This window comes from Vanellus vanellus (assembly GCF_965231255.1).
Source record: "Vanellus vanellus genome assembly, chromosome: Z".
Classification (NCBI taxonomy): Eukaryota; Metazoa; Chordata; class Aves; order Charadriiformes; family Charadriidae; genus Vanellus; species Vanellus vanellus.
In genome coordinates this window covers 88,063,488-88,072,433 of record NC_138908.1, presented here as the reverse complement: position 1 = coordinate 88,072,433, position 8,946 = coordinate 88,063,488, and the positions used below count along the sequence as shown (strand labels likewise).

Here is an 8,946-nt window from a genome sequence, read left to right as displayed (position 1 = left end):
AAAACCCCAAACCACCAAACGCTAAACCCCCTCGGTTTGAAAAGGACGTCTTTTAGTGCCTCCTGATTGTTGTAAATGCTGTTCTTTCTGGAGGCGCCAGATTGGCATCCCCCAGCGCTGCCACTCCGGCTGCCCAGGGGAGAGGGGCCTGGCAGCGCCGGGCTCGCTCCCGCGGGTGGGCACGGTGCCGCGGCGGTGGCCGGCGGACGGGGCAGCGCCGTGCCGGCCCGGGGGCTGCAGCAGGGGCGGCCCTTACCGCAGGTGGGGGTTTGGGACGCCAGGTACGCTTCTGCTAAGAACCGGAGTCAGAGCACCCACTTATTTCCTATACGTTCCCATTTATCCTCATTTTAGAGAACTGGTGGGAGACAGATTTACATCGCACAGATAGCCAGCGACTTAAACGAAATAGCAGAAAAGCGTAAAAGCTGTCACCTGCGTAGTTTTTTCACAATTAGTTCTTAAAGTAAGGGGCTGTTTTCACTTTGTACATCACTAATACCAGACGTATAATATACTAATATATATTATATATATACTATACCACTAATACCAGGTCCTCAGTGGGACCTCCGTGTACTGGCGCGATACTGGGCTTAACAATCTGAACTGGTGGCGTTGCAGATAAGCTTCACGTTAGTTCATTTTCTACTGGTAAGGAATTGGGGACCGCCTCGGTAAGGGCCGGTACTGCTCCTCTTATTGTGCAGCCGCTGCCCTGGACTTCAGGGGAGCTGCTGGCAGGAGCGAGGTGAGAAGTGTTTGTATTTCGAAAGCTACAGAGAAACCCTGAATACGTTATCAACCTAAATACATCTCTACCATACAAGCTCCTTAAAAAAATAATCATTAAACCCTTATTTGTATGTTTTTCCTGAGGGAGGAGCTGAATAAAAGGCGGTTATTTTATTTCGTTGTTAATTTATGGCAAAAGGGAAGCGATGGGATCTTGGATGGACTGCGAGAGATGGGGTTTGTTCTTGGCATGAAGGGAGAGAAGCCTTTCTATATAAGCACGTCATATATTTTATATGTGTTTATTTGATCATGCAAAATCACAGGGCACTCGGGGTAAAATATTCAGAGCTGATTTCATTGTCCGCTGTGTGCCACCCTGGGTCTTTGAGGAAACCAGAGTGCTCTCCTAAACTTTATTTTAAGTTACGAATACTTTAATCTCCTGAAAATCAAGCCTTAAAGCGATGCGTCTGAAATCAGTGACTGTTTCCAAGGGGAAAAAAAAAAAAAGAATTTACTGGATTGGAGGAAATAACCAGCTTAGCAGTATTTAAAAAATAAATAATTGGATAATTTTTTAATCATTGCAGTGTTTTGTAGTGAGAAGCCCGTTCCCACAGCCGTCCTGATGGGCTGCCGGAGCACCGGCTATGACAAAGCATTCCGGGTTCCCAGTGCTTTTGCAAGGGAAAAGAAGAAATTATACCAGGCTATTCCAAACCCTGGTAAAGGATAAAACCCGAGAAGATCAGATTGTCTTCTCATCCTTCTCGTTTGGGATTTTTTGCAAAAATACTTTGTTTCAGGCCCGGTTTGGTATCTTCTTTCTTTTTACAGAGAATAAATTTCATAATTAAACAGGATACTTTATTGCTTCTATTCCAGAAACCTATACAGTATTTCTTCTGTTTTGGGGGAAATAATACCATTTCCTGTGAAAGATGGCTTTCTTTTTCCAATCCACAGAAAAGTCCTGATTTGATTGGCACTTCTGGTTTACCTTAAAAAACCAAACCAAACCAAACCAACAAAAAAAAAAACAACTCCCCCAAAAAAACACACAAAAAAGAAGCCCTTGTAATTTCTGTGTGAGTACTCTTAACATTTGCAAAGCTTGTTCCAAGTTCTGCCCTGGTTTGAAATTTTCCCTTTTTCAGAATGTTATCATTCCAGTAACAATTCACCTGGGAATGAAAAGCAAACTAGCTTAGAATTTATTGTCAGGAGTAGAAATATTTGCTGTGGTTGCTAAGGCAGAAAGTGGAAAGTCTGGGGTGAACCAAGGCTGGTCTTACCAGGACTTGTTCCTGGAAACATGGAATTACAGCGCTGTTTTGAAGGTGGCTGAAAGTTAAGGTTTTTGGAACTTTGTTCTCTCTGGCTGTTCCGCAGGTGACACTGGTACTCAGCTTCTCTGCCTTAAGTCTACCAGCACCTTGCTGAGAACATTTTCTGTAAGAATATATTTTTTTTTTCATTAGAATTCATTATTGTAACAATTCAGAATTACTGATCACCCGCAGAAGCAGCTCTGAGAGTTCGAAGTTCCTGAAAATCAAAGCGTCTTTGTCATAAGTGCTTATGTCAGGGTGCTTATTAATAAGTTGTCATTTCTCAGGGGGCAAAAAAATTACTCTTGCTGGCGTTTAACGGGTTCTTATGGCTATAATGTCCGTTTGGATGAGTCGGCAGCTTTCTCTTTTCAAGCAGAAATTGGGGTCGTTACACCTCATGCCCAATACACAGCTGTATTTGGCGGAGGTGAGGTAACAGGGCAAATGGACTCAGTTTTGCTGAGCACCAGCCGCCCGTGTTTTTCGGGCCGTCTCCTCCTCCTGCGTCACCCGTTTGCCGTCGCCAGCAGGACCCAGGAGACGGGAACGGCCAACGGTGCGTGCCAGGAGCGTCAGAAACGGGGCGGTTCTCTTTCCTGCATCCCAACCCCGTGAAACTTGTGCCCAAGCGAGGTGGCTGGCGCTGGCACCAGGACTCCCGAAACGCTTTCCCGCGGCAGGTTCTCTGCCTCGGGTCTCCAGTACTCGCTTCGTGAAAGGTTTTGGACATTAACAGCGTACCAGGCTTGTACTTGGACTAATTTTTAGCTGCATTAAACGTTGTATCTGATAAATTTAACTTTTTGATAAGAAAACAAAGAACAGTTCCAGTCCTTTTTTTATTTTTTTTTTTTAACTTTGCTTTTCTGTTCTTTTTAAACATGTTTTGTTCAAAACTATAATACAGGAAAAGTGAATGCTTTGCCAAAGTTCTTACTCTTTCATTAATGGCTCAGGAAACGGTGCATTTGAAAATAAATCCAGGCCAAAATTTCAGATTTGCTAACGAAATGCAGAAGTTCAACACTGACAATTGCCGTACTTAAAAGCTCCTTGGATCAGGTGTTGTTTTACCATATGGGCATTTTAATTAGTAATAAAAATGTTGATCGGGATTTAGTAGTGGAATCTACAAAGCAGAAATATCTGCCTCGTTTTGCTTTGTTTTACTGGTGTGAATTTAGCTGTGTTTCTCTCTCCATCTCCCTTCTCTGCTTCGTATGTGCGTAGACATCTATTGCTCTTGATAGCCGAGCAGGTAGTCGCATCGGTTAGATATCGGGAAGCGCCAATTTTATTCCGTGAGCCTATAGAGCTGTATTACATGTATTATCCATTTTAAACCGTTTGTCTTCTCGATGGTGCTAGCCCAGCGGCTCACCGATGCCAGGAGTGTTTTAAAGAGCCATTATCTATTTGGTATGTGCCCAATTAAACAATAAATAGTTGAGAATGGCACACGCGCTTTCTGCGAGGGTGCTGGGGAGTTTCGCTGTGGAAACAGGGAAACCCCATACAAAATAAATTGCCCTTAAACGTGCGGAGTGCCCGGGCGCGGAGCGTCCAGACCCGCGGGACGGTTCCCGGCGGGCTCCCGGGGGCACGTCAAGGAGGTTTTCCCACGCCTGTCCCCCGTGGCAGAGCCGAGGGTGACCGCGATCCCGGCTCTTCCCCGGGACTCTCGGGGGTAAATTCCCCGTCAGGGCTCCCGCCTCCCCCTGCGCCAGGATGAGACCCGTGCCTGGTCGCAGCTCTAATACGCTCCGTGACAGCCCCCAACAAACAAACCCAGAAATCCTTCTCTGTCATCTCTGACAGTAACCTTAAATTGTAAAAACACATTTTGAAAGATGTGTGACTTCTTAAGAAGTTGATGTCCTTTTAATATGCAGGATCTTTGGGGGGGGGGGGGGGGGAGTACCCTTTTTAAAATTAAAGCACGTGCCACAAAAGCATGCATTTATAATCATAGAGGTCTTTGTTCCAGTGCCTGCAGTACTAAATGCTAAATCAATAATAAATTTAAGATCTGTGTGAAGAACTGCAGCGCTGGAGTAATGGATCCGACTCTTTTTCAGCACTGGTTTCGTAATGGTCTTTGTTCTGCCAGCGCGCCAGGAGTACCGCCTGCCGTCCGTCCACCTTGCCCTCCTGCCTGGGGTAGTCCTGGGCTAGCAAGTTCAAAATAGTAACTTCATGATTTAGGTAAAGATTTTCAAAATTTTTAAAGCTTTTTTTCCAATTTCCTGCTTTAATCTTCATTCACGGTAGCCAAAAACAATGACGGTTTCACAAAAATACAGAAATAACAATAGTATGTTTAAAGGAATCTGAAACCACTTTCTTAGAAGGACTAATGAAACACAGATAAATATATTTTTTAAAAATTACATTAGTTTTCCCACTGAAATTGAGGTTTTAAAAGTTCATTAAGGACTGCTTTAGTAAAGTGATCCCCAATATTCCTATTAATGATTTTTAAATTTTTTTTATCCTAATTTCCCAAAATCTTATAATAGGGATGCATTTAAACTTAAATTTGTGCTGGTCTCTGATAGTGTAGCCGGTGGGCTTTTCAGAGGGTGTTGTGAGGCAGGCGCAGCACTGTGTAACCCCGTTTATAAAACTACTGAGGTCCTCCATATAACAATTCCCGCTGTCCCCCAGCAGACCCGGTGCCACCGTGGCTGGCGGGCGTCGGGGCAGTGCCGACCCTGGCACAAGCCGTGATAAGAGGTAGAACGAAAGTCATTTGGAAAATTGTTGTGTTTAAGCCTTAAAAATGACAAGAAATACTCATTCTGAATAAGAACGTGTTTAATACTAGAAAAAGTCGTATTCTCTTGGAAAGCCTACTGAATAATTAAGCGCTGAGGACATACTGTTGTGGGTTAGGACGGCACGGTGTGGCCATGGGCTACCGAGTTCAATGCCCCTTGGTTTCTGTGAAGGCCTTTCTCTGTTCCTGTGCCATCCCTTTGGAAATCTCGGAGAGGTGTCTGTTGATCCCAGCACTGGTAGCAGCGTTCGCTCTGCCTTTGTAAGTTTGAAAATTAGGTTCCCCACTGCAGAGCCCAGTAAGTGGCTTGTTTTGGGGAGCTTGGCACCAGCCGCTTCCACTGCCACCGGTGACACTGCCTTGGATTTACTCCTGCCGATGAGACTTTATTTAAATGCCTAAATAAGGATGTAGCTTTGGTTACCTACTTTATTTTTTGCATCGCGACCCCAGGGCATTGCCCACAAATGGTTACGCAGTTATTTCTGCAGACTTTATTTCTGAACGGTAGCAGACCTGCCTGATACTGGACCAGAATAATGACCAGTTTATGGAAGTCCTTCTGTCCCCTCACACAGGGGACGGTCTTTGCGAGGAGCTCTGGAAATACTAGTTACTCTTTTCAGCACTGCATTTCCAAATTATTTGGGAACTTCGTGCCACGCAGCGAACTTGCATGGTTTTTCCTCTAATTGGTCCGTTTGTTATTTATGTCAATGAGGATGGGTCTCCGTAGGCGTGGCAAAGCCAGTATTCCCGGTTCGTGCGGTTTCCCCAGCCGCTGCCCCAGGAGCTGCCTACAAGGATCCCTTCAGAAGAGCCCCAGGTTTTGGCTCTTCACAAGAAAGGGATTGTGGGTGGTGGGTGCCTCAAAGAAGGATTAATTTACCGTTCGCATCTCTGGTGAATTCAAGAGTATGGTTTGGTAATAAAAAAGGGCCACGGCAGCTGTGGGCTCACACCCGGTACTAACTCAGAGTTGGATCTAGTTGTGTGCACGTGTGTAACGAACAGGGACGGAACCTTGAAGGGTGAGAAGGGATGCGCATAGCTCCACCGTTCGCACCATAGATCGCACAGTTGTGGACCTCGAAGATGGGAGGCTCTTTCGGACCGGCAGAGCTGTCCTCTTGCCTGTGGAGGAGTTCTCCCGACTGCCGAGCCGGTAAAAAACACGTCCCCGGAGAGGGCGGTGGGTGTCAGTAGGATGACTCCTTCCACGAGCCCTCCCTCTCGGGGGTCCGAGCCCTTCGCTGGGGGCCTTTCTCCTGAGAACGCATGCCCGCGGCCTTGGGGACAGGGATTTTGTGCCGTTTTCTTCCTTTTGTTGGCTTTACATTTTGGTTTTTTGGGTCTTTAACAAACCACTAATAAGATTTATGCTCGTTAATAATAGAAATGCCCCACACTTAGCGAGTTTGCCAGGTATAGAAATGGCTTGATCGGGAGTACTATTCAAAGTAACTAAACCCATAAGACCGTTGAAAAAATAATTGTGGCGAACCACCTGTGCCTCCACCGAACCACCAGTAGATTGGGTAGAGGCTTTGGAAGGGCTATATGAAAATTGAAAGACTACAATATCCAAAACTTGATAAAAAATAAAGTAAATCAAAGTAAAGTCTATAGTCAAACTCCTTAATTGTGATGCATTTGCTGAGTTTCCCTCTTCCATCGTCGGCCCTGCTCCGATGCCATATGGTCTACCATGGAACATTTAACTTGTCAGATATAATGGATTGTCCTGGAAGCAGATTTTTGCTTTGAGCGTTCGGCTCCTTTCTTGCATTTCACTCTCAGCTCCAGGCTGCAGGATGAAGGATTGTGGTGGAAATGCAAAGAAGAGACACGCAGTTGATTCCCCTTAAGAGAGTGACCTATATGCCACAAAATTTTACCCACGTAAAGAGGCATTATCCCTGTCACTGACCCTAGCAGGCTGCATGTCAGAACCATTTAAATTTGTCTGGACTTAACAGATTGTGCAAATGTTTCAGAATCGAGTGCTTAGGAATAATAAAGGCTTGTCATTTCAACTTAGGCACTGGCGGCGCAGCTCGCGCCGGCCAAGGGATGAGTATTATTTATTGTGACCTACATGTAACCTAAGCCGCCTGCCTTGTAGACCTTGTAAATTAAGTTCATCTCCCAGGGCTACTGAAACTTAAAAAAATATATTATCTGATAAGGAACCCAAATAGCCATTACTCTCTGTGCTGGAAAGCAGAGGTTAAGGTTGGGAGTGATCGCGGATGGGCCGGTGGCAGTTCATTACCGTCAGAGGTTTCGTGGCTGCGAGAGGCAGTGGACGGTTCTTGGTGCGTCTCTTGGAACAGAGGGAACCTGCCGCGCGTGGGACAGGGGATGGGGGACTTGGCTCGGCACCTGGCAATAAAGGGCTTCCGCTGGCGGACCCTAAAGCATGGGCAGACGTTATCACGCTTTCTATAATATAAACTTAAGCAAGGGATTTTTGAAACAAACGTGACAGATGACAAATTCTTCCCTGGATCAGTTTTTTTAAAAATTTCCTCTTGCTTAAGTATAATAAAACAATAAAATACATACTAGAAACCACAGGTAATATTGCTGTCCCATTCTGTGACGTAATTAGCAAAAATCTACTATAAAAATCTGGCCCTGCTAAAGATGCTCAGAATATCAAAATATTGATATTTGGACATACTCAATATTGAGTATTGAGAATACTCAAAAATATTTGCAAATCGACCTGAATTCTGCTCTTCAGTGTGGCATTCCTCTCAGGTGTGAAGCTTATATAGAGGAATGGTCGGTTTTTTTTCCATGAGGGTTCTAGTCTTTGCCTTTGGCAGCGAAAGGAAAATTGTCAGCTGGCAGAGGTGGGAAATCCCTCTCCCAAGGACTCCTTTTTTTCCAGCACAGGAATCAACATTCCTCGGTGTCTTTTCGCAAGAGTGCTTTATTGTTCTTGACCTGGCGGTGTTGGAGAGCGTGCGTACTGATGCTATGAGTTTGTCTGTAGTCTCAGCCCAAACTGTTTGTTCCCGGAATGTTTAGGAAATGTCAGTTCTCAAGTGGAAAAATCTTATTAGGGTATGCATGCCCTCTGCTGGATATCACCGATTTGAGACTATTGGGTATTTCATAATGTTACAGTATATTTACCACATCGTTCCTGATGTTTTGCCATACGCTAAGAAGCTCGTGGTTTGTTTTGTCTGCTTAGCTAATCCAAACTAGCTAATCCATTGTTTTTAAAACATCAACGTTCTGACAAAAATAAATGCTAGCTCTTCTTTAAAAAAAAAAAAATTCCGTACTGGACAATATTACAAATAAATACCATTTCTGTAGAAAGGTATAATTGAGTATTTAATCTCAACATAAGCAGTGTTAGAGACTCAGGTAGTTCTCTCTATATACGCGGAGAGCACCTGAAGACGGGGAAAAAGCAGGAGGTGAACTGCTGCAAAGGCATCCATGCTTTTTGCTATGAAAACCTGCAAATTTATCTTTGCCATCAGGCTTTTAAAACGGGTCCGCGCGTGCTTGTGGTCAGCATTTGTTTCCTTCTCTCCGGGGTGCGGATGATGCTGCGGATTTAATTGGGGCTGGAGGCGGGAGGGCTGCGGAGGGCTGGGGGAGCGGGGGTCCCGCTGCCCGGGCGCAGAGCCACCCCGAGCCCCGAGACTGCGCCTTCCCTGGCGCTTCGGGACAGGACGCGGCCGCCTAACGAGAACGCTTTCTGTTTATCGCGCTGAGGTGTAGATTTGATCCCCGGTCCGAACGATAAGGCTTTTGATCTCTTTATCCTTGCTCCTGTCCAACAGGGTTTGTTTTAGTAGCCTTTTAATAAACGCTACTAGATAGGGGCGCTTTACAGACCAGAGATTTAGAGCCCAGACTTGGGCTGCGGGAGGGTTTATTGTCCTCCTTCAGTTCGGTGTCTTTCATGGCCTTAGATCCTTATCTGACTTGGTTTAAAGTGATTCTGTTTTCATGCTTGAGTGAAACCCCAGGTTTGCAGATACGTGATAAAGATCTCCTGAGCCGGTCCCCTAACAAATGATGAGGGATCACCCTGCAGTGTATTTCAATTTAAAATAGCCCTGT

General features: G+C 45.3%; 1 protein-coding gene across 10 annotated transcripts in view; it reads left to right on the top strand.

Annotated features, from left to right (window-relative positions):
- The window catches only part of TCF4 (transcription factor 4), a 239,753-nt gene that overhangs the window by 102,306 nt on the left and 128,501 nt on the right, over positions 1 to 8,946 (top strand). The window lies entirely within an intron of this gene.